Source organism: Crocodylus siamensis, chromosome 9 (assembly GCF_052110815.1).
Source record: "Crocodylus siamensis isolate JL-2025a chromosome 9, ASM5211081v1, whole genome shotgun sequence".
Taxonomy (NCBI): Eukaryota; Metazoa; Chordata; order Crocodylia; family Crocodylidae; genus Crocodylus; species Crocodylus siamensis.
In genome coordinates, this window is record NC_143403.1 from 2,972,046 (window position 1) to 2,997,815 (window position 25,770).

At 46.3% G+C, this 25,770-nt stretch overlaps 1 protein-coding gene across 1 annotated transcript in view; it reads right to left on the reverse strand.

Moving 5' to 3' along the window:
* Nucleotides 1-25,770, reverse strand: part of ZNF469 (zinc finger protein 469) — a 361,499-nt gene that overhangs the window by 218,461 nt on the left and 117,268 nt on the right. Inside the window, exon 5 of the mRNA XM_090063861.1 lies at nucleotides 8,050-8,183. The gene's annotated coding sequence lies outside the window, so the exon portion shown is untranslated. The remainder of the gene's footprint in view (nucleotides 1-8,049; nucleotides 8,184-25,770) is intronic.

Sequence of the window (25,770 nt, forward strand, 5' to 3'; positions counted from 1 at the left end):
GTATCCTGCTGTTACTCGTTCATTTTCTGCGGCTCATTTCCCTGCAAGCTGATATACCTCAAATTTTCACTAAAGCTAAGTCATACATACCTCTATCCCCATATCCAGGCTAACAATGTAACTCCACCTAGCATCACATTTTTAAGTCAGTCTGCAGCTGCACATATGAAATGTGCTCCTCGCTTCTTCCCCAAAGTGATTACAGGCAGCAAGAACAAACAGACACTAGGATGCTCAGATTTTTCTTCTTTTGAAAAAATGATAATGTTACATGCTGGGTTTTGCGTTTCGTGCATATCAGAGAGCAGGGGGTTCAGTTTATGTTCACCAGCTCAGGTGTATTGCAGGGGAAGGAAAAACGACTTCAAAGGATTTAGGGCTACTAAATCATTTATGCTTTACAGCAACAAGCTTTTCATTTTAATAACATTTTCATCTCACCCATGTAAAATATGTATTAAAATTAAAAACCATAAAAGTTTGGGCCTGTCACTGTAGATTAAGTAAACAGCATTTCAATTTGCTGTTCTTCATATAGTGAGGGCTCAAACAGTTTGTATTATTCATCCAACCCTTTTTTTTTTATTAAAAAGAAGAAAAAAAATAAATCTACAACAGGATAATACAATTCATGCTTGGAATCTGTGACTAGTTGAGGCATTCAAACGCTCTCCCCTTCAAAAGGAACAGAATAGATCAAACTGCATGGCCCTCCCAAGCTGTTTCTGCTGCAGAAGAATATATTTGAAGGCACTTTAGACACCACAATTAAGCTACCATAAAATATTTTGCCTCCAGAGGAACTTTCTAATTCTAAATAAAGGTGAAGTGTCCCAAAGCCGAAAGTCACTCTTCTGGCCAAAAATTAAGTGTTTTTATCTGGTCAGGAGAGAGACAGCCACCTGTGGGAATCATACAGGCAACCCATGATCACCTCTTGGCCAAACTGCCCAGTTGTGGCCTTGGCTCCACCACAATCCCCTGGCTGGGGAATTGGCTTTGTGGTCGGACCCAGAGGGTTGTAATCGATGGCAGTCACTCATCGTGGTGCCCTGTGACCAGTGGGGTCCCTCAAGGCTCTGTCCTGGGACCCATCCTGTTCAACATCTTCATTAACGATGTGGACATTGGAGTCAGGAGTGGACTGGCCAAGTTCGCCCATGACACCAAACTTTGGGGCAAAGCATCCACGCCAGAAGACAGGCGGGTGATCCAGGCGGATCTGGACAGGCTCAGCAAATGGGCAGACGAGAACCTGATAGTGTTTAACACCGAAAAATGCAAGGCTCTCCACCTTGGGAGGAAAAACCTGCAGCACCCTTATAGGCTCGGCAGTGCTACGTTGGATAGCACTACGGAAGAAAGAGACTTGGGGGTCATCGTTGACCATAAGATGAACATGAGCCTGCAATGCGATGCTGCGGCTAGTAAAGCGACCAAAATGCTGGCGTGCATCCATAGATGCTTCTCGAGCAAATCCCGGGACGTCATTCTCCCCTTGTACTCGGCCTTGGTGAGGCCGCAGCTGGAGTACTGCGTCCAGTTTTGGGCTCCACAATTTAAAAAGGATGTGGAGAAGCTTGAGAGAGTCCAGAGGAGAGCCACGTGCATGATCAGAGGTCAGGAAAGCAAACCTTACAATGACAGGCTGAGAGCCACGGGACTCTTTAGCCTGGAAAAGCGCAGGCTCAGGGGTGATCTGATGGCCACCTGTAAGTTTATGAGGGGTGACCACCAGGATCTGGGGGAACGTCTGTTCACCAGAGCGCCCCAAGGGATGACGAGGTCGAACGGTCACAAACTCCTGCAAGACCGCTTCAGGCTGGACATAAGGAAGAATTTCTTTACTATCCGAGCCCCCAAGGTCTGGAACAGCCTGCCATCGGAGGTGGTTCAAGCACCTACACTGAACACCTTCAAGAGCAAATTGGATGCTTATCTTGCTGGGATCCTCTGACCCCAGCTGACTTCCTGCCCTTTGGGCAGGGGGCTGGACTCGATGATCTCCCGAGGTCCCTTCCAGCCCTGATGTCTAGGTAATCTATGAAATCTATGAAACCATATACAGAAGTATCAGTAGCCCTTGAAAAATATGGTCCTTTATATAGGAGAATGACTTAATGTTTTGTGCATTTTGAAGGGCTCGATCCTTGTAGCACTGGTATCTAACACCTGGCAATAAGCTCTCACTTATATCATCGACATTTTAGTTGCTTCCCTTCAGACTTTAGTACTAGCATCATAGCACCAAGATTTCCTCTTGTGCATCACTGCATTGTATGAGGACGCGAGGTGAGTTTAAGTCACTGCAAAGATGCACTCAGCACACGGCATTTCATTTCAGATGAAGCCCAGCTAGACCAGTCAAGGCTTGCTCCTTGTCAACGAATGGGAAATGTAATAAATATTATTATGAGTTCATTAGATGCTAAAAACTTAGAAGTTTTGGCTAATTTTTTTTTTTTTTAAATTCATGACATATGAGTGATTGCTCTCCAGCCTAGTTTGGAATTAGAAGCTTGCTTAAATAAGGGGAAGAACATTTTAATCTGTCCCCATTCATCCTGTAGTCAAAGCTGTCCATCTTCTGAGGAGCCAGGAGCTGCATGCCATGTAGGATGCAGCCCTCCCCAGACACACACCACGCGGGCTGCCCTGGCTACCTTGCGTCACCAATGTGGGCTTCTCAGATCCTCCCCATTGCGCAGGGCCCGTGCTCCTCGGCTCCACCACGCCGCCCCAGGACAGGGGCAGGAAGCAGACACTGGAGGAGGGGCAGAAGCCCACAGCGATGGGGAAGTAGTGCCCAGGCCACCAGACCTGTGGGCCAATACTAAACAAACAGCATGGGGACAAATTGGAGAGAGCCCAGCGGAGGGCAATGAAAATGGTTGGCAGGATGGGGGTCAGGACTGGTGAGGAGGGGCTTCGGGAACTGGGCTGATTAGTCTGGAGGAGAGAAGACCAAGGTGGGATTTAATAGCAGCCTTCATCTCCCTGCAGAGGGGCTGCAAAGAGGATGGAGCCGGACTGGTCTCAGTGGGAGCAGATGACAGAAGGAGCAATGGGCTCAAGCTGCAGCAAGGGAAGTTGAGGTTGGATATTGGAGAAAACTTTCTCACTAGAAGGGTGGTGAAGCACTGGACCAGGCTCCCCAGAGAGGTGGTGGACTCGCCATCCTTGGAGGTTTTGAAGACCCGGCTAGACAAAGCCTTGGCTGGGATGATGGAGTTGGGGCTGGTGCTGCTTGGACTAGATGTGACCTCCCGAGGTCCCTTCAACCCTCATTGTCTATGATGCTATGACCTGAACCAGCAGCATAAAATGAACCCTCCTCCCATCGCTGGCTCCAATCCAGGACCAAAATCAAAAAGGCAGGGCCCTTCTCTAACCTGAGATTTGAAGGGCCTGGAATACAAGATGTCTATGAGAGAAGCTGGTTACTCTATAATGGCTGTTCATTGCTCCTTGTGAAACAAGTTGGGGATCCTCTGCTGAGCTCCCAGTGAACTAGTGTGCACATCCAATAGCCACCATCACCATCGCATGTGGCATTAACCGGCACAATTTTACATCCTCACTGGGGCAGAAAGGTTAAGGACTGAGTGCCCTATCCCTTCTAAAAGTGCATCAGACACACTGCTGGGTTGTTACTCTTTCCTTTGCTCCCAACCTACTCAGATTCAGTGAAGCCTGCTTAAATAAATGAAACTTGGAAAGGATTCTCCCCTCCACAGTGCAAAGAGGAGCATCAGCAAAAAGCAGCTGCTAAGGAAGCTACCACAGCATTGCTATCACCACATGTCTGCCTCAATATTGGGTGCTAAAGCATGCTAGTGAAGTCTCTGAAAGGGAAAGTTCAAATTAAGGAAAGAGAAGAAAGGACCTTGCTTTGTGAAATCAGAGACAGCAATTCACAGGTTGCAAATTCCACCCAAAGGCCAAATTCAGAGGTGTGGAAAATCCCTGCGACATGGCCCCCACTGCTATTTTAACTCAAGTTAAGATGTGTTTTGTTTGCCAGCCCAAGCTTACCCTATGCTATGCGTATGAGAGCGTTCAGTCTGACTTACCCACCGGGAGAGGTTGCAAGAAAACCACCGGGAAAGTGGAAGGAGGAATACAACAAAACAGGCAAACTTCTTTGTCTTAAACACTGCTGCTGGCAGCTTTATAGCAACATCTTTCCACCTGTCGCTGTTGCAATGCAGATGAGAATCTGGCCTGTGGGTGCGTAACTTGCACCTCTTCTCCTCATCCCTCAGTTTGGCCCCAAGGAAAGGTGTGAAGAAGGAAAAATCAATAAAGATTTCCATGTCAGCAAATTCCCCCCAAGCCTCCAGGAAAGGAACGGCCAAAAATGAAACAAAAGCCAGAACCCGTCTGCAGCAGGTACCAGGAGCCGCTCTCATCCCTGCCCCGCTCCCTCACTCCCCACCTCATGTTTTCTATAGAAACTATGGCCATCCCACCCAGGGAAGCACTTGCACAAAGCAGCCCAGGATTTGGTTTCATGGTAATTAGGGCTGTGGTCAGACTTGGCCCTCCTCAACTTTTTCCTGTGGTTTGGATAAACCTGTCTTTAAAGAGGCTATATCTGAATGGAAAGCTCCACCCTCTCTGCTGACAGCAAGGCGATTCCCAATGTAAACCTTTGCTGGGCATCACATAAGATCGTTCTGCGAGACGATCGTTTGATTGACCATGCCCACACTGGTGCAACTGGTAACGGGGCATGGTCTAAGAATAGAAGGAGATGACCTAGAAAAGGATTTGAAGGAAGGTTGTCCACCAGGCAAGAAAACCATCAACTCAGAGAAAAGTAGGGATGGAAGAGGGGTTGGAGTGGGGGTCATGAGGACCTAGATCTAGAAAGTTGTCACAAGGACCTAGATCTAGATGAGGTGTTGTGAAAGTTGTCATGAAGACCTAGACAATGGAAGTGGATTACTTAAGCAGTCAATGGCCAGGCTGACAAGAGACAAGGCCAAATGGAGAGTACTTGTTCACCATGTTGCTCATGCTCTTGATGAGGGACCACTTGATCAATTAAGTAACTGAATTTACACTCGAATATCCCTCTGGGGCAATTCAGTGTTATCCTCGCTATATGCTATGCAATGGTGTATTCACATTTCAGTCTGCCCTTCCCATCCTTCTCTTGCCTGGGAGCAAAGTAGGCGAAGGAGGAGCAGAGACCGTCTACACTACATTTGGTGCCTATGCATGCCCCAAACCCGGAGATTCAGCCGTGAGCAGAGACCAGCTTCACCAGAGATAACGCTGCATGATGTGAGAGTGCTGGCTTGCTCGGCAGGTGGGGGCACGGCATCCCAGCCCCACCCCCTTCACCTTGTGTATGTCCTTGTCTCGCTGGCAGCAAGGCTGCCATGACCCAAAGTAATCAGTTAGTTTGCTAGCATGGAGAGACACCAGCAAGTGTCGAGTGAAACAAACCAATGCGGCGTGGGAACTGGTCAGCCAATATATTGCTTCCAGTCATTCCAGGTTCAGACGGAAATCTGAGATGACTTATTCTGTGTGTGTCCATCGGCCCATGCCAAGTTCCTCCATTCACTTTGCCTTGCTCCTTAGAAGCTTTTTAATCAGACACCAGTGCATGAATTTGCAGAAATGTGCCTTTTTTAGGTCTTAGAATCATAGACAAGGAGGGTTGGGAGGGAGCTCAGGAGGTCACATCTCGTCCAACCTCCTACTCAAAGCAGGACCAGCCTCAGCTAGATCATCCCAGCCAAGGCTTTGTCTAGCTGGGCCTTAAAAACCTCCAAGGATGGAGACTCCGCCACTTCTCTGTTCCAGCGCTTCACCACCCTCCTTGTGAGAAAGTTTTTCCTAATATCCAAACTCAACTTCTCTTGCTGCAACTGGAGAGCATTGTTCCTTGTTGTGTCCCAGAATAATAGAAAACGAAGGTGGGAAGGGACCTCAGGAGGTGACATCCAGTCCAACCCCCTGCTCCAAGCAGGACCAGCCCACCTACATCATCCCAGCCAGGGCTTTGTCTAACTGGGTTTTGTAAACCTCCAAGGGTGGAGGTCCCGCCACCTCTCTGGGTAACCTGTTCCAGGCTTCACCACCCTCCCAGTGAGAAAATCCTTCCTAATATCCACCCTCATCTTCCCTTGCTGCAGCTTGAGACCGTTGCTCCTTGTCCTGTCGCCTGCCACCACTGGCTCCAACAGAGAAGAGTCTAGCCCCAGTCTAATCTATCCGGTGGGCCAGACCCCAACTGATGTAGACGGTTATCACTCACTCTCAAACCCTCGGTCTCCAGTAGTGGTCTCTGGCAGACAAGGGGGATGAGTCCGGAGCAGCCTGACAGCAAAGCTCCCAGCTCTGGAACAGGTCGGTGGACTCGGTTGGGTAGGACAGGCTCAGTCCTACCTCCTCCGTGACCCACCGCCATGATACAGAAAAAGGATCAGCAGTGAACTAAACCCCGACAAATCCCTGTGCAGCTGACTAGCACTAGTTGTGCATTCTCTGCTAGGTGCAGAGCTGCTCTCTCCTCCTTCCTGGCGGATATTTGGACCTACCCCCTTGCATAGCAGCCACAGCCATATCCAGGATTAAGCAGCTGATGTCTCAAAACACCCCCCGGCACTCTCCCCAGAGGAAAACACAGCACAACTCCTCTGAGACAAGCCAGGCTCACCTCTCACTTCCATGATCCGAAGGCTGCTAACCGCAGGCCCCAGGTGCCTGGCAGCTCAGGATGCAACTAAAGGCTGGGGGAGTTGCAGAGCATGCAAACGACAGGAGAAAACGAGCACAGGCCATTAACACGGAGCCTAGATTAGCCCTCGCTCTCAGCCGAGCAGAGGGAGCACTGTTTAAGTGCTGGAGTTAAAGTCCCCCTTCCCCTGCGCAGCCCAACATTGCGACATTGGATATAAGGTGGCAGGTTAAACAGCCAGCATTTGCTCATAAAAGCTGGCAGGTTAAACTGGAGGGGGCAACGTGGCTGGATGGTGGGGGCAGGTTGTTAGAAGTCACCCATCCAGCTTCTATTCATGACTCAGCCACAGACTTGCTGGGTGACCTTGGGCAACCAAACTGCCTCAGTTTCCCCATCTGTAAAATGGAGGTACCTGAGATGAAAGGTGCTGCATGCGTGTTATTTGTACTTCTCTAATCTTGGCTGAAGGAAAAGGCTGGACTGAGAGCAGGAAGCTCTTTGTAACCCATTTTCCATCCTCACTACTTCAGTGCATCCAGTTTGAGGAATTCCTGATGCCCGGCTCCCTGCGGCAGACCCCTTCTGCTCCTAACAAGGCTGTCCCTGAGCTTGGCCGTCTCGCAAGCTAGCCCCCCTGCCTTTGCGCAGAACAGCGGCTGGTCCAATAACCAACTGCACAGCCACGACAGACAAAAGCAGTGCACCCTGAGGAAAAAGCTTGGTTATTGCAACACTAAGTAGTGGCTGGTGCAAAATGGGTGGGTGCAAGGAAGGAGCCAGGGAAGGCACGGGGTGGGTACATAGCACATTGTTGTTCTCCAGGAGGACACTGAAGTCCAAGGCCAAGAAAGCAAAGCATTTATTCCTACCATGCCCTGTTCTCGTCTCCAAATGCACTCATAAGCTGAACTGGATTTTTACTAGTTTGCTTTGTTAGTGGAACAGTCTCTCCCTCCATTGTACAGCCGACGAGTTCTTTATACTTCCTTCGCACCAGCTATATCGCTGCTTATTTTCTTCCTGCATAGTCACATACCATTTTTTCTGCTCTCTGGCTGCTACACAGTTATTTACCCTTGTTTCTGCTCTCTGACTGAGCAACATTTTATTAAACAGGGTGAAATCATTTCCTCCCTGACCGGTAAGTACCCACTTCCATCAAAAATACCTTTCCTTGCAGATAAATACAGAGCAGTCACTCCTCAAAGACCTAGTCATACAAACCCTGGCAGAAACCAGATAGAAAAGGGCCAAGCATTAGCTGAACCAACTTTTTTTTTTTTTTTTTTTTAATGGAAGTGAATATTCCCATCTCCTGCTCCACCCTCTCGGCATTACACATCACAAACCTTGTAGGACAGTCTCTCTTTGGGGCTAGCTGCAGCACAGGTCAATGAGGTGGTTTTCTGCAAGAAATTTCCGTTTCATGCCTGCATTGCCATTTGCCGGTTGGTTGGACGGGCAGCAGAAGCCTTCTGGGAACCTAAAGGAATTAAGACAAAACAGGAAATTCTTTAATACTCAAACAATCTGCAAAAGGAAGAACATGAACCAAACCCCACTGATCTGCCCCATCAAGCTTTAATCTATTTGAAGCTGAGCGATGCATTCAGACTCTAACTTTGGAGACAGCCCTGGTCATTGCTTGTACTGCTGAATAGCAGGGTCCAATCCAGTTTGGATAAAGTCTGGCTCTCTCTCAATCTTGCCTTGCAGGCACTGAGTTTAAGAGGCCTCGGTAACTGCCAAGGCTTATATGAGTCGAAGGTACCTTGAAGCGTGTAGCACTGGGCCCATATAACACGCCCACTCGCAAAATGGAGCAGGATATATCATGAGACATGCCTGCACACGCAGGGTGAGATGTTAGCATTGCCAATGAGATTAGTAAGTGTAAAAGGTTGCAGAGGAGTTGCAACGGAGGGTAGGTTTGGAGTTGGGTCCATTTCTAGGGACAGAGAAAGGTCCAGCCTGGCCCTTGGGGCTCCTCAGCCACCTTTTGCAGTGCTATTTTTCACTCTTTGGCTGGCATAAGCTGACATTTTGGTTGTCCAAGTGCCCAGGCTTTGCTGAAACGTTGACGTGAATCACTTGGTTCAGTCCCACCAGTCACCTCTCTCAGAAGGGGTAAACGCCTTTCTTTCCACCTTCCTACAGCTCCTCTCTCAGTTCCACCCAGCTGCAGGTTGGTGTTAGGCAGCTGTCCTGTGCTACATCAGTAGAGGATAAAAATAATTATCCTTAAAGGAAATCCAAACACTGCAATCTCCTCTTTCACTCACTACCTAATTAATAGTTTCCAGGTCACCGTGGCCTTTGAGAACATCTGTTTGTTTTCACCACACTCGGGGAAAGTCAGCGCTGTCTCAAAACAGGCATTTGAGATTTTTACGGGGTTTTCTCCTTTCTTTTTTCCTTTTTTTCTCTTTTTTGTTTTGTTTGTAATGTTCTCGTGCTACGTGAGGATTTGGAAGTATATTCTTTACGGTGTAAAGGCATGCACACACACACACACAAGATGTATAGCCAGGGATATGAAGTGCACGTGTAAATAATTAACACATAATCATTCATCTGTGCCGTCACGCTGAGTGTGCTGAAGACCCGGAGGGTGCTTTATTTGGAAGCGCACATAAGCCACGGGTGCAAAGGGCTCCCACATGCCCAGCAGCTACAAAATTAATATAGATCTACTGTAAATATGGGACGAAAGAGGCCAATAGGAACTTTCTCCTAGTTCAGGAGCAGCCGTGTGGAGGGGCTGTTTTGGGACCCCAATTTCCATTTGCAGGCATGAGCTTTAGAGGCTGCTAACTACACCAGCGGGCTTTCCTGCCCATGTGCAGGGGGGCTGGACCCGATGATCTGTAAGGTCCTTTCAGCCCCTGACAACCATGACACTATGAAACTGCACCCACAGGACTGGGACTTCAAGGGAAAAACCCCACTTGTTCAAAGTCTGGAGGTGCTGGTGCATCAGCTGCATGCCCATGAGCTGGATGTGCATGAAGAGAGGCAAGTCTGACAATCCCATGAGAAGCCCCATGCTGAATAGCAGGGGAAGCCACCCCCGCCCCACAGCTCGATCCAGTGGCATTTCTCCTAGCCAAGACCAACTCTGTGCAATGCACCTTCAGGTCGTGCCCTGCCTCTCAGACCAGCAGTGGTCTTATAAGGCAGCCGACAGAGCTGGACAATGCAGCCAGGCTGCCTGAGAAAGCAAGAAGCTGGGAGAGCGTGAGCAGATATGCCTTCAGCTGAGTTGTGAAGCAACCTGGAGAGCAGGGATCCTGGTTTGCTCTGATAAAAAAAATCCCCAATTTTTGGGTTAAAAAAGTAACCTGAAATCCACATTTTTCTATGATTAAAATGAAATGCCACTAATACATACATATATACACATATCTACACACACATCTGTCTACATACACACACATATCTATCTATCTATACATATATATCCACACACACACATATCAGTCTATATATATCCACACACACATATCAGTCTATACACACACACACATATAGATACACATATCTATCTATAGATGAATAGATAGACAGATAGATAGCTATGTGTATCTATATGTGCGTGTATAGATATAGATATATCTAGTGGTGTTTCATTTTGATCACAGAAATGTGGATTTTGGGTTATGTTTTTTAATCCCAAAATTGGGGATTTTATTTTAATCCAAGAAAACCCAGCTCCTTGCTGATGAGACAGTGGAGTAGAGAGGAGCCACTCCAGCGAGCAGGGGCCGAAGCTAGCAACCAGCGTCAGGCATACAGAACCACGTGGTTTCCTTTACACCGTGGTGGACAAGGTGTACACACGTGCCGCACTCATACACGGGTAGCAGGTGACACCTCTGCACTTCGGATACTCACCCAAACCCATGACATTGCACTGCTCATTCTGAGCACAAACCACCCTCCCCAGGGAGCATTTATCACAGCTCAGACCAGGATGCCACAAACAGCCTCTTTGCTGCCTTCCCTTTCTCCCTGCATGCAAGCTTTCCAGCAGCAGGATCGCACAAACCCAACAGCACAGGTCCTGCTTTCCCCAGCGCTCCCACCCAAGTTCCTAGCAGGCAAACTCCCCAGAGGTATCTTAATTAATCTACTCTTCTTTAAAGTGCTGAGCCTGAACAGACCCAGCTGCATCTAATGAGCTTCCCAATTGTGATGATTACCTCTGTGAGCTCTCCCTCAGCCCAGGCTAGTAACTAACCCCCAAATCCATGCTAGCTGCTTGCTCTGGGAGGGGTTTCTCCTAGGAGGGGCTGCTCAAGTGTCCTGTCCATCCCGTAAGTGGTTTTGGTACAAGTCCGGGGCTTGGAAAAACCAGGTTCTGGCACACACTTTCTGTGTGAACTGGGGCAAGTAATTTAGCCTCTCTGTGGCTTAGTTTCTCCATCTGTAAAATGGGCATACTTAGGACTTCCCTACCTCTCATGGGAGTTGTCAGGATAAATGCACTGAAGACACTGAGACACATGCTAGTGGAGACCACCATAAATCATTAGCAGGACTGCACTGAGTATAAAAAACAACTATTATCAAACTGTTTACTGCCCTAGCCACACCAGTATACAGGCAGGGGACACAACCGGGACCAACAGGGAAAGCTCCCGATCCCAAATTATCCTGATTTAACCATGGTACTTAAGCACAACACTCCAGGGCTTTGCCTTCCCTAAACCCGGTCTCCACTTGCCCCAGCTGTTACAGAGGTGCAAAATCTAGCACAAACAAGAGGATAACGTGTCGATTGGATTTGCTGTTTCAAGACGAGTCGCGTTAAAAACTGCCAAGCTGTACGTGCCCTTCTGTTTGCCACAGGCCAGCAAAATAACGTGCAGTGTCTGGACTTGCTAAGGCTTTTGAAATGTGTGCACCTAGTGAATGCTCAGAGGCAAACCTTCATGATGGATGGGGTTTTAATGCAATGTAACTTGGACACTACATAGTTACTGGGCCATTTACTTGGCTGTTTTCATTTTCCACTGATTTTCTCAAGCATCGGATATTAACATTAACCAACCATGCAAGAACCTATCAACATCATGAAGCCTTCATTGTATGCTTTCCCCTGGCGCCGGTAAGACCATGTCGGAGCCCTGTTTTCGATTCCAGACCCACATATAAATCTGGGACGAGGACTCCGTGAAGCCAGAGTCCCTCTGCACCCTAACCGCATCCACTCAAAGGAAATTCACCTTTCCTCTGTCAAGTATTCTCCCTCCAGGTCATAAGGAAGCTTGTGGGCTCATTCAGAGGATATAAATCTGCCTTGGCAGGCAACGAATTGCACCGTCTAACCTTCGCGAAGTACCTGCAGAGCTATGGAAGAATCAGACCTGCCGTCTTTCGAGCGGTGGCTCTCAACCTTTCTGGACTCAAGGCACCCCTCGCTGGGGGTGAAGTGCCCCCTCCTGAGCCTCAAGACACCCCTCCATGACCTTTGTGAACTGTGTGGCCACCAGGTTCAAAAATCAATTGATAATACAATAATTGTAATATAACTTAATTTATTTATATTAATTCTGTTATAATTAATTTATAATATAATCATAATATGCATTGATTGTCTTAACTGGTGGCCATTCAGTCTATGTAAATTGTATAGATGACAATGTTTTTTTTACCTCCGTATGCGGGGGCTGGGCAGTGGGGGTGGAGGATCATCCAGGGAGGGACAAGCCTCATCTGCTTGGCTTCTCTACTTATCCCTCCACACCTCGCAGCACCCTTCAAAGGATCTGGTGGCACCCCACAATGCCCTGGCATTGGTAAAAGAAATGCAAAACTTTAGACCTCTGGGTTCAGAGATGAGACCTTTTATTAGACCAACTAAGAAATTGCAAAAAAATCTTTTTCTGCAGGAAAAGAATAATTTTTTTGCATTTTTTTTAGTTGGTCTAATAAAAGGTATCATCTCTGAACCCAGAGGGCTAGAGTTTTGCATTTATTTTTTGTCCCAGATGAACAGATACAAATACACCCCTAACAGTGGTAAGGTCTCCACTGACTCCACTGGAAAAGGAGGGGGCACTGGACGGTCATGTTTTTCTCCCACTGAAACCAGCTCTCGTTTTGGGAGCAGATGAATCGAGAGGCAGCCCTTGGCTCAAAATCGAGCTTTATATGTAAGCAGTGTGCAAACACTGATCCGTGCATCCCCAGAGCCGGACATAGGTGTTACCCTCCCCGTTTTTGCAGTGGAGAAAGAGAGGCAGAGATGGTTTTGGTTTGCGGGAGCTTTACTATTTATCGATTTATTTACCGATTCACTGGGAAAGGCTGAAGCAGGGGTCTCTGCAGTTGACCAGAATGTTTCATTCAAACATTTCGGTTTATTAGAGGGCTCTTCCCCCCAGCTTTAACATCCATTTTTTTTCTCTCAAAACAAACATCAGAACATTTCATTTCAGAATATTCTGACATTCAAAATCAATTTTTTTTTTCAGCTTCAACTTGTACCAAATTCAGGAAATACTTTCCCCTACCCAAAATGGCATTTCTCAGTGAATAAACTATTCATCAAAAAAAAAAAAATCACCTTGATCTAATCAGGGTCCTGTGCCCCAAACCCACAGACCTCTCTTAACAGCTAGAAGAGAATCGCCATCACAACAGCTATAATAATACCGGGTCTCTTATTCCCTCTGAATGTTTTGCAGGCGCTTGATGGGAACATATTTAAAAAAGCACTTTGGTAACAGAAAAGCAATGTTCAAGCACAAAGCCTAGAAATGAACTTGCTCAGATGAGGAGAATCAGGAAACAAATGATATTTTGCTCAGTCTTCAGAAATGAAAAAAAAAAGCACTCAAAGCCATGGGAGAATAGATTTTTTGCAGTGCTGTTATCGGTCATTTGGGTAGGTCAGATTCATTCAGCAGAGGTCAATGGTTATAAGTACACATTACACCATCAGGTAATTGCTAGTGTGTATGCATCATTAATGGGCGCATCTACATGTTTATTAATGTGCCGTAATTATGGCACGTTAAGTTTATTCCTGTAATCACAGGTATTATCTTAATGCACCACAAATCAGCGCTACTGTGATGATGAACAGTTTTTTAGTGATGCTAAATGCACATTATACTAAGTCTACTACACAGTAGCATGCTTTTTGCATGACATGTTAATGCACAGTAGAATTAGTCTAAATATACATTTAGCGTCTCATGTAGACATGCCCTCTGCTATCTATTTTGCCTACCTCATTCATTGTGCCTGCATAACTAGACGTAGGGAATAGTTAAAATAGTGCGCTTTAGAAGCAAGGCCCATCAAATGCTTATGGGGCTCCCAAAGCCACACAGGCTGACACCACAATCTTCTTCACCAGCTGGGAAAACAGCGAGATCCCCAAATAAAAAGCCTGCAGATTAAATCCCAATAACCTAAACTCCTTGCAATTGGAGAATTTTTCTTCCAGAGGCATTTCAGTGACATAGTCCAAGAACAAAAGCTAATGGACATGGAGATCGACTGCATGTGGAGCAAAATAAATCAATCCACACATGGCAAAGGGATGTTTCTACATGAAGATAGCTAGAAGGGATATGAAGCACAGGGAGGTAAACCACCATGGCAAAAAGCTCAGGCACCCCGTTAGGAGCAGCCTGAAGAAAGAAATGCCAAGAACGTGTTCCACAGTAGGGGAACTTGAACTGCACTGATCCTGAGAGCACAGTATATGAAAAGGTATTTGAAAAATAGATTGCTGTTCAGGAAATTGCAGAATGAAAAAAAAATGAAGTAAGAGCCATATTTAGCACGTTGGCCCTCCTAACTAAGAATTGCACGAGGGATCTCGACTTGGCAATCGAACACTGTGTGAGAGAGCCTGCGGTTACTACAGAGTGATTCAAAATCCTGAGAGGGGGAAGTGTTTTGGTTGCTATTTGGTCTCCAAATCTGCATCCTATAGCACATGTGGGTATGGAAACCAAATCCAGTTTGCTTGGTTCCTTTGCAAAAAAGGAGTTGGTTTCCTATAGCAAATGGGAAACTTGAAGCGTACCATGCCACCTCATGGACCGGCACGGAAACCATACCTGCCAGAGCCTCCCATCTGGTCTCACCCATTCTCAGGACTAGGACTGCCTGGTAGAAACCAATTTGGTCTGTTGTCAGAACACACCGATTTAATGGGGGTGATCTTGTCTCCCTCCAGTTGCTCACCACAGAAGCCGTGACCCTCTGAACTTCCTACAGACCTGAAAATGTTTGCTCAAACTAAGGAGCTCTGTGTTTCTTTGGAAATGGGAAGTCCCAAATGAAGAAAAGAAGGGATGTTGTTTTATATACATGAAACCCAAGGGGGAAACCTGCAAAAGCAAATAGGCACTATTAGAGCCTAAGTCCCATTTTCAAAAGTCACTTCGGATGTTCCCAGTGTCATTGAATTTCAGTGAGGATTCAGCTCTCAAAAGCCATATATGCAAAGCTGTTCAAGCACTTAAAGATGCACTGAAGTGCTTAGAGGGATTTTCAACTTGGTTTGATCAGATTTAGATGGCCTAACCTAGGAGACACTTTTGAAAGCTCCACTAGGTGTGTAGTGCTTTGCACAACTGGAGCCCAATACCTACCTCAGATCTGGAGCTTCTACCACAACTGAAATAATTTATAACAAAAGAGTCAAGCCGATGGGAAAAAACCCCCAAACTGTTGGTACTTTTTACCAAATGGAAAACAACGTTGTAATTATATATCCTTTAGAGCAATCATTTGTTTTCTTCAAACATTGTCAGAATCTCCCTGAAACATTGAAAGCTCACTAGTTGAAATATTTCCAATTTTGAAAGAAAGAAAGAGAAAACCAGGGAGCGTACAATCTACAGGAAATATTGATGTTAGATACTAACATTTGACAATATTTTATACCAGGAAGCAGTCTAGAACTGGTGAGAGTTGGAAGGCAGGGGAGGGGAAAGCATCCTCTATGAAAAACATAGATAATATTTTCCTTTGTGGCAAAAGAAATATTGAAAAATTTCAGTAGGAAAACAAATATTTTGATTAACAAATACTTCTGCGATGCCTCCTGCCAGCACTCTCTCTGCTAAGGGCTGGCCTCCCTATATGGACTGCATCTCCCCGGTTTGATAAGCACAGTGCAGCCTGAAATCATTCCTTAATATCTTAATCCCAGCCAATGCTGATGGGGCTCATGTACATGCCACGATTTTTGTGCTTTCATCCACTGCAATTGCGTGTCTGCTTGCACAAGTGGGATTTTGAGATGCTTTAAAAGAGTTTTTTGTGCATTAAACTAAAGCTCCCCAGACATAGTTTAGTTTGGCTCGCCGGGAATTAAAGCGTCATGTCCATAGATTCATTGCATGCAGAAACAAAGGCACTCAAAGACCTGGAATGAGCCAGATGGCATTGTGACTTTTCTGTAGTTTATCCCTACAAATTGCTTGCACTTTCAAATTGCTTCTGCCTTTTTTTTCTTGTGTGGTTTGCCAGCTCCCTGCTTCCACAGCTGCATAGCAGGGCATGGGCATGGGCATGGGCATGCAGTATGTGGGAGACCCTGGGCTGGGGGCAGGGGGCAGTGCTGGACTGTCCCACTCTCCTGCAATGCCAGCCAGGGACCCAGCTTAATTAGTGAGGGTAAACACAGATGCAATGCTCCAAGGCTTAATTCGTCTGAAAACCTAGTGCATGTAAACACAGATGTAGCATGCCAAAATAAACCAGTTTAAATTTTATAAACCTATTTAATTTAAAAAGGATTAAAACCTGTGGTGTATACAGGTTCCCATGCAGTAGAAATGATGTTCCTCAGCCTCCAAACTTGAGAGCCAGGGATCTACCTTCAGCATAAGGAATCTCTCCTGCATGTGCTACACCTGACTCCTTTGTCTCCCCACATTTCAAGGACCTTGTACTAAATATGATCCTACTTTGGTAGAAAAGGAAGCTAATACATTGATGGTTAAGTCACAATCCAACACTATACAACAAAGCTGTGACCACACAGGGCAATAAGAACAAAGCACAGTCCCAGGAGGGGTCTTGCTGCCCAGCACGCAACTTCCTTTGAGACATATGCTGCTGTCATCTGAGCCGTTTCATTGCCATCTGTCCTTGCGAAGCCAGAAAGCAACTGGCTGTGGAAGCAAATGCATGTTTCCCATGGATTTGCCCACCTCGGCCTTCCAATAGAAAGTTCTCCCGCTGGTTTGCAGAAGCTGTCCTCTCACTAAAGAGTGGTCCACATGCATGGTTGCTCAAGCAGTTAATTTATCGGTCTCTCTTTTTTTTTAATGGCACTTCCATTTCTCTTTGCAAGACTCAGCTTTCACAGCAGCGCAAGACGTGGGCTGAGGCTGACATGAAAAATAATCATTCTCCATCTTCACATTTCCCAACAATGTGCCTTGGCAATCCATCCTCATCTTGTCTCAGACTCCACCAAAGCTCTTGGTCAGTGTTAAATGTTGGCTCCCTTGCTTCTTCTCATTTACACTAGTTTGACCCTGGGAAACTCAGTTCACTTTACCGGAGCAACTGCATTTATGCCAGCGAGAGGAGACTCAGGCCCCCCCCGTGTGTGTGTTTAACGACTGGCCCCAAGCCAGAATGACCTGATCTGAATCTAAACTTTCATTAAGCTTGTGGGTGGCTCAGAGCTTGGGTTTGATTGAGCTCAGGGACAATAGGGTGCAGCTGCAAAATTTGCATTTGAATTTGAACTTCCACAGAGTTCAGATCCGGGGGTTTTGGTCCAAGTCCATTTAATAACCTAGATATCCAAATAATGTCTTGGGATGGACAGACATTCTGGTTCACACCGGTGGAACTGCATTGCCTTCTGCCCTGATTTACACTAGTGGGGGGTCAAAATCGTGCCGGGCAGTCGGTAAGTTATGCACTACGCTCCCTGCCATGATTCCAGTGGTCACAATAACACTTGTGCCCTCCAGACCGGCAGAATATACTCATGTGCTTCCCATCCACAGGTTCCTCTTGCCAGAAGAACTCCGACTGAATCCTGAGCTACTATTTTTGTTTCGGGGAAGATATGCGCAGCTCCACTCTGCTCGCATCCAAATGGTTGTTTTTCCCTTCCCCACTGGCAGCCGTTAACACTGCATCTGTGCCTGTTGTGTGAACTGTACGAGTAGTGTGTTTTTATAACTGGGAACTGGCAGCTAGTGTCCTGGTACCTGCTGTGTGCTGGCTGCCTCATATTTGTTGTTTTTTTATGGGTTTAACCAAAACTTTCAAGACTCCAATTATTTCACGCTCTTTGGAGATTATTGCTTTCACTAAGGGTATCACAAACACTTTATAGTCAAGGGGGAGGGAAAAAACAAAAAAAAAGCACAGATCCCCAACCTAGATACATGTTAGCATCCATTAAGAGCAAGCCTGGCCAAAAACAGCTTGCAGCTTATGCAGGGAGAATCATTTTCTATAGACACAAATATACATAAAACCCAAGGGGAAAATCTGCAAATGCAAATAGGCACCATGAAAGCCTAAGTCCCATTTTCAAAAGTCACTTTGGGATTGATGTTCCCAGTGTCATTGAATTTAAATGAGGCTTCAGCTCTCAAAAGTCAGATTTGCAAAGCTGTTCAAGCACTTAAAGATGCACTGAAGTGCTTAGAGGGATTTTCACCTTGTTTTGATCAGATTTAGATGGCCTAACCTAGGAGGTACTTTTGAAAGCCCGACTAGGTGCACAGTGCTTTGCACAACTGGAGCCCAATACCTACCTCAGATTTGGAGCTTCTACCACAGCAGAAATACTTGATAACCACACAGTCGAGCAGATGGAAACAAAACAAATTCTCAGTGCTTTTTGCCAAATGGAAAACAACTTTGTAATTGAACATCATTAGAAAAATAATCTGTTTTTTTCAAGCACTGACAGTTGCAGAAACATTAAAAACCCACTGGCTGAAAAATTTCCAATTTTGACGCTTAAGAACCTACAGACTTTCAATTTGGGGGTTGGCCACAACAAAACCCTCCAAAAATTCAACAAAATTTTTAAAAAGGCACTTCTGTTGGTATTTTTCACTGGAGGAAAACTTCATTCGCTAATCACAAGTTTTAGAAAATGATAGTGGTAAAAGGATCAATGAAATCAGATCAGCGGGCCAGATCTTCTGCGGGGCTAAAGTGATGCCATTTCCAATGACATGCTGGTATCATTCCAATGCCTTCAAAGGGATTCCTCCTGTTTTGCACCAACTTATGTGAAATCACAACCATTCCCACAGGGAATTTTGTCTAAATAAGGGCTGAGTCAAAACTGAGTAATGTTTGGGTGTGTTTAATGAGGCTTTTCCGTTTGCAACGTATTTTTTATATTGAAACAAAATTGACCCATTTTTCCTTATTCTAAAGCAAGCGTTGGACTTTAATAGCATCTGCTGACAGTCAAGATCCAAATCATGCCTGTTTCCATCTCTTATTTGGTCCCCAGGTTCGGAAAAGCCGCTATCGAATCCACGGACAGGTACATAATAAAGAAGAGAGCACCTGTCATGAAAGGCAACTCTGGTCTCCAGAGAAAAGGGGGTTTGAATTTGGCTTTCCATAGTACCAGGTGCCAAGCAAATCTACGAGGTGCATTTTAATGTGTTGCCATTCCAGGCCCATCAGCAAGATTTAAAACTTTGGGACGAATCAACAGCAAACATGTCCCTTTGTTTGCATAACTTTATTTTAAGCAACTCCCAAAGGGAGTAAAATTATCCGTAGTATCTTGCTTCATTCCCACACCAAAGGGTCATCAAAAATGGTAACGAGATTAGGGGTGGTTTTACTTGCCAACTCTTTCCAGCAAAGGATGATTTCTTCCAGGCGTCTCTGTGCAGAAACAGTACAGATGAGGTGCAATCCTCCTATCCCTGATCAGGTATTGCCTGGAGCTGAGACTTATGAATGGGATGCCACAAAGACTACGAATCCAACCCTCCTAGGTCAGAGGAAGGCAGGGAGAGAGAAGCTAAGAGGAAACTCCCCCAATGTCCTGTATTGTGGCAACGAGGGAATAAGGGATCTCCAGGTCATTGCAAATTTGCCCTTGAACCCCAATGTCAGGTCAGCAGACTGAGCTCCCACATACGAATCCTTTTCTGCGCCCTTGAAACGGGTAATGAGGTCTCCGTCTTCTTGAGGCTCCAAAAAGAGGAGGGAGCTGCCCATATCCCAGGGTAGTTGGCTCTCTAGCTCTGCCTAAATGCTTCGCCTAAAACTACCCATGTCTGTGAACGGCAGCACGCCCAGAAATCGCTTTGGGTGCGCAGAAACGTGCGCAGAATCAAGAGCCCCGCGATTCGGGGCCAGACCGCTAAGCTCCACACGGCCTGCATACCTGCGGCTGCCGCTGCAATGCTCTTCTCTCCCCCAATTCCTGGGACAAGCTGGTTCTCAGGGACCCAGCTGTGTGGGCTCAAGTGAAGTAGGACAGGAAATATATAAATCCTTTCGATTGTTGGCATAACTGAGTCACAGTTATGAATGAGCCTCTGATCCGGCAGTATTTATGATAACAGCCGTTTTTAAAACAAATGAAGAACTGCACAAAATTGTTAATTTCTTTTTATCCTCAGAGCATCTGTTATCTTTTAAGGAAACATCTTGGCAACGGCGCACAGTGGAGGCTGACATTAGCTCTCCTTCCATTATTTTATTTTATTTTTTTTTAATCATGGAATTAGTAATGCTAATGACCACATTTCAGCGCGTGTGCCAGCTCTTGACTAATGAACGCACAGCAGCCAAACTCTCCCTCTTGAAAACATCTGGTACAATTCCAAGGCCTTCAAGGGGGCTGCAGTGGTGTAACTAAGAGGGGAATTTGGCCCGATATGTTTAAATATACTCAGTCGAAGCGGTCAGGTCAATAGTTGCTGCATGCTCCTTAGGGCAGGAAATAAGATGGGACGGCAGGCACCAGGCATGGTTAGCATATGTGTCTTTTGCAAGGGATTCCTAGACAGTCTCCTTTTTATCGGTGGTCACGTGGATCATTGCCATTGCATCGCGGGCTCCATCTTTACCGTAGACGGGGTAGCTTATGTAGCTGCACAAGGCTGAGGCTGGAGCAGAATGAACCCAGGTATATTCCCCACAGGTCACATGAAGAAAAGCCCCTTTTTCCCCCTTAATACAAAAGAGATTTCACTTTGGATGGGCCATGACAGCAGCGTGGTGCTAAGGACTCAATTTTCCCCTCTGCCACCGTTTTCCCGTTGACCTTGGGACAGTCACTTCCCACCAGTGGACTTCTGTTTCTGCCTTTCCCCTTTACCTTTCCACTCCCTTATCCGTTTCGCCTGTGAACTGTTCAGGGCAGAGATGCTCCCTTTCCGTGGGTGCATGCTTTTCCAAATGCAGCGGGGCATCGAGCTGGTTCAGGGCTTCCAGGCACATTTTAAGACGCATGGGGTGGAGACTGTCATTTAGGAGCGAGCTGCAGAACTCCCCATACACAATGAGGCCCGTGTGCAATTTTGAGGCACAACAGCAATATAACGTGGGAAACAATAATGATTATTAGGGACACAGGAAGCATCCAATCCAGTCCCCTGCATGATATAGCCGCAAACAGTAAGACGGTAGAGTTCACAGCTTGAAAAAGAGCTTCCTCACAAGGATGCCTGCGTGTCATTTTTTCTTGAACATCGGGCAACGCAGAAAGAAAATGTTCACCTTGTCAATGCAAGGGATCTTACTAAAGAGTGAGAATTATCGAATTAGCGACCAAAGACAGCGTCGAGTAATTTGCCATGCCCCATCAACACCGCTGGTGCCATTCAAATTTTCTATCAAAATACTCCTCTATGGACTCGTAATCGTTTCCAGAAGTTATTCAGGACCATCAGGAGCTGGAAAGTCGAAAGCAGGTTGCTGTGAACCTGACAACTCACTTGTGGAACTTACTGCCACATCATACCACGGAGGCCAAGAGTTCAGCAAGACTCAAAAAAGGATGAGACATTTATATGAATAGTGAGAATATTAAAAGCTATAATAATAAATGCTGAAAAGGGATGTAACCCTTCCTGTCCTGGGTGCAAGCCAACCTCAAACAAGAGAGGCACGAAGAGGAAATTGTTCCTGAGGGCAGGCTGTCCCATAACTCTTCACTACAGGGCTTCTTGCTTTTCCTTGGAAGCAGCTAGTGTTGGCCACTCTTAGTAACAGTTTCTTGGACAGGAAAGCCTTGAGAGCAAAGGAAGGACGCTTAAGGAAATGAAAGAGTGGACAAAGAGTCTTCACATTGCTCTCCTCATTGCAATTCAGATAGGTCTTGAATGCGACATAAATTTTAACATCGAAAAAATGTGCTAGCACTATCAAAAAGCCACCACTCCACGCCAAACACGCAAACAGCTCGGCTGGACTCAGCTGACCTTCAAAACCTTCCTTGCCTCCCATAAAACCGAAATCCCAGCACAGCTGCGACGTGCCAGCCGTAAGGGTCTGCGCAAGGAGCAGGCGAGATACAACGGGACAGCGGCTCGGTGGAGTCGCAGGTGGGCAGAGAGTTAGCTCGGCGCACACCGGGACGTCCGCCAGGACACCGGCCTCAGCATCTGGCTTCACTTTGTAGGCTGTGTTGACGCTGTCCAGAAGGATGTATCGGACCAGCGCCTTCCTGCACGTTTATCTTGGGGTCCCCTTTGCAGCCACATGCTCTCATCTGTTGCACTGTATTTGGTTTGTACTTTTTTATTATTCTTTAATTGAACAGTAATTCTTCGCTCACAACTGTGTATGTTTCTGATTGTATCATGCCTAGGCTAGGCCCCTGAATGAGATCTACATTTCTGACACAAAACAGAAACCCACTCCATAGATCTGTTTCCCACCCACTTGATTATTTTTTTCATGTTGTTTCTTTTCCTTTTTTCTCTCTCTCTTTGCTAAGTTTGGACCCAGCATGAGATCTTGAGATTGCAAACCATGGCAAGCACAGTTCTGCATTTGTCCATCATATCGGTACAGAGCGAGCTTCCCACGCACTGCTCTGGACACCTTATAGAGCAGCTCTAAAAAGAAAAACAAATGAGCCAGTGAGGTTCCCTGGATAGTGCAGTCCCTGGTCTCGAAGCCAAGGGTGATGAGGAGTGGTTTTGTGATCATGGTAAGTGCTCTCCAATCCACCTGGGGAATTGCATTAAAAACTTGCTACTCTTTCTTCTTCACTTCATCTTGCTCCCTGCTTATCCCATTGAAGCTAGGGTTATCTGAGCCTTATGGAATCATGGAAATCATAGAAAATGAGGGTTGAAGGGACCTCAGGAGGTGACATCCAGTCCAACCCCCTGCTCCAAGCAGGACCAGCCCCAACTACATCATCCCACCAAGGCTTTGTCTACCTGGGTCTTAAACACCTCCAAGGATGGAGATCCCACCACCTCTCTGGGTAACTTGCTCCAGTGCTTTACTACCCTCCGAGTGAGAAAATTCTTCCTAATATCCAACCTCAACCACCCTTGCTGCAACTTGAGCCCATTGCTCCTTCTGCCATCTGCCCCCACTGAGAACAGCCCAGCTCCATCCTCTTTGCAGCCCCCCTGCAGGGAGTTTAAGCTTGCAATTGAATCTCCCCTTCATCTTCTCTTCTGCAGACTGAATAAGCCCAGTTCCCTCAGCCTCTTCTTGCAAGTCCTGTCCCCCAGCCTCCCAACCATTTTCGTTGCTCTCTGCTGGACTCTCTCCAATGTGTCCACATCCTTTTTGCAGTGGGGGACCCACAGCTGGACACAGGACTGCAGATGTGGCCTCACCAGTGCAGAATAGAGGGGAAGGATCACTGCCCTCCATCTGCTGGCAACGCTCCTACTAAAATCCTTCGGCATGTGTAACCAGGTTGAGGAAGGGAATCTTGCAGGATGGCTTTTAGAGAGAGACACTTCAGTGCATGCTGATCTGGGTTATGGCAATTGGCCCACCTCAACCCATTTCTAAAAGAAATTACCAAGCCAAAAAAAAAAATCATCTGCAGCAGACACACACAACATACAGCCCAAGAGGCTACATTCAACTAACTAAAGCAATCCCAGAAGCCTGCTGGAATTTTTCATTAAACGGAGAAAGTTTTGAAAAGCAAAATAGCAAGTCCTGTGTCCTCATAAGTGTGGTCAATCTGGTTCCTCTCTTGCAAGCATGCTGATGGCATCCCAGATCCCCTCCCTCCACCGGGACGTGTGCCTTGCAAGTGACCCTAACGAAGTCTGAATTGTGCACCCCTGAGAGCAAGGGAGACTGCACTTGCGGCAGGTAGATTAGCAACGCATGCAAAAACCAGCACAGGGAGCTTCTGATTTTCCAGCTCAACAAAAGGTGAAGAGAGAAGAGTCCAGACATGCAAGCTGGAAGAAACTAGAAGACCTTTGGATATTCAGAAGGCTGCTGGCAGCTTGATAGCTGTAATGCAAGTTCTTACACATGATCCCAGCTGAACATGTGTGCAGTCTGCTATTCAGAGTAGCTGGTGTTCTTGCTTTCTATCAAGGACTATCATGCATGACTCCTAGGACAAAGTCCTGTATGACTTCACTGATAAAAAAAAAAGATAAGCCACCCATCTGGGGGGTCTTATGACTCAACTCTCTATAATAGTGTTTCTCCTTTCTAAGGACTGCTGTTAACACAATGAGATATACTAGCACTCACATCCCACTGGGCAGATCTCTCATCCAACTCCTTATTTTGCCTGAATCAGGCTAAACGTGCAACTCCCACTCTTTTGACTTCCATTGTCATTACTTTTTCTTTTTGGGAAAGTTTCAGCTATCAGTAAGTCTCCATCTAAAGCAATGAAGTCATGTTCGTGGAGCCGTCAGGGGGACTGACTCAGAGAGTGCTGGTGACTAATGCATGTGAGACAAAACCCTCGATCTCCAAACATTTGTTTCTGGATGAAGCTGTTCGGGAGGGTTGTTTTGCTTAGGAAAAGTTTCGGAGTCAACTTCGTGCCCAGTTGAGAGCTTTGGAGAATTGAGTGCCGCGCCAGCTGTATGGGCGCTGTGTAGGTGGAGATGTGTGCATATATTGCTGCATATTTCTCAGCCAACACCCTGCTCCTTGCCAGCGTGCCTCAGGCTTAAAAAACACTCATGTCATTAAGAGTTGCAGGAAAGGCCAAAGGAAATTTTCATCTTTCTCTTCTATTCACACACTTCTGTCACTGGCTGAGGCTACAGGTCTGGTGAAAACTATACTACAGAGGCATTTTTTGAAGTATCCCTTCAACAGCGCAGCTCAGGAGCCGGCTCACTGCGTAGGATGGTTTTGGTTGGCAACTTATTCGTAGAAACAGGTTTTTTTTTTTTTAAATAAAAACCTTGGCGAATGAAGAGTTGTAAAAAAAGGTGGTTGGTCTCTTTGGCTGGAAAAGAGCATATCTTAAGTTAAAAAATAAGGCTTTTGAATTGCACAGGATGCAGCAGAAAAGCTTTATCCGACTCTGAACCTGCCGTGAGTATCGTTTCTGCCGCAGATCAGTGTCAGGGCAAGAACGCATTACTCATGGAAAGCAGTCGATCAGTGAACCGTAGGCGCACCACACCTTTAGGAAAACATATTAGAGTCTAATATCTCTCTGATCCGTTCCAACAACCCATGTTAATCTGCTCTCATAATCTGGAATGAATTTGATCCAGTATAAATCACCAGGCTGACAATACAAACGAGGCAAAAGAGCAGCCACATGCTTCGCTCCCGAGCTGTTCTTTTCTTTCTTTATCGTCTGATGCCAGGTCCAAAGCCTGCGAGCTCTGCTTTGCCCTACAGTTTTTCACCAGCCCTGGAATGGCACCAGCTGAAGTGATTTTATTTCATGCTGGGGAAAAAAAGGAACCTGCCTGCAGCTGAGCTTTTGTGGAGCAGTAAAACAGTCCTTCATCACTGCAGTGTGTGTGTGTGTTTGCACGCGCATATACACGTACATGCATACACACACACACACACATATATGAATGTGTATGTATGTGTGTGTGTGTTGCATGCAAGCCAACAAAACCTATTTAAACATGACAGATCTGTGAAAAACACCATCA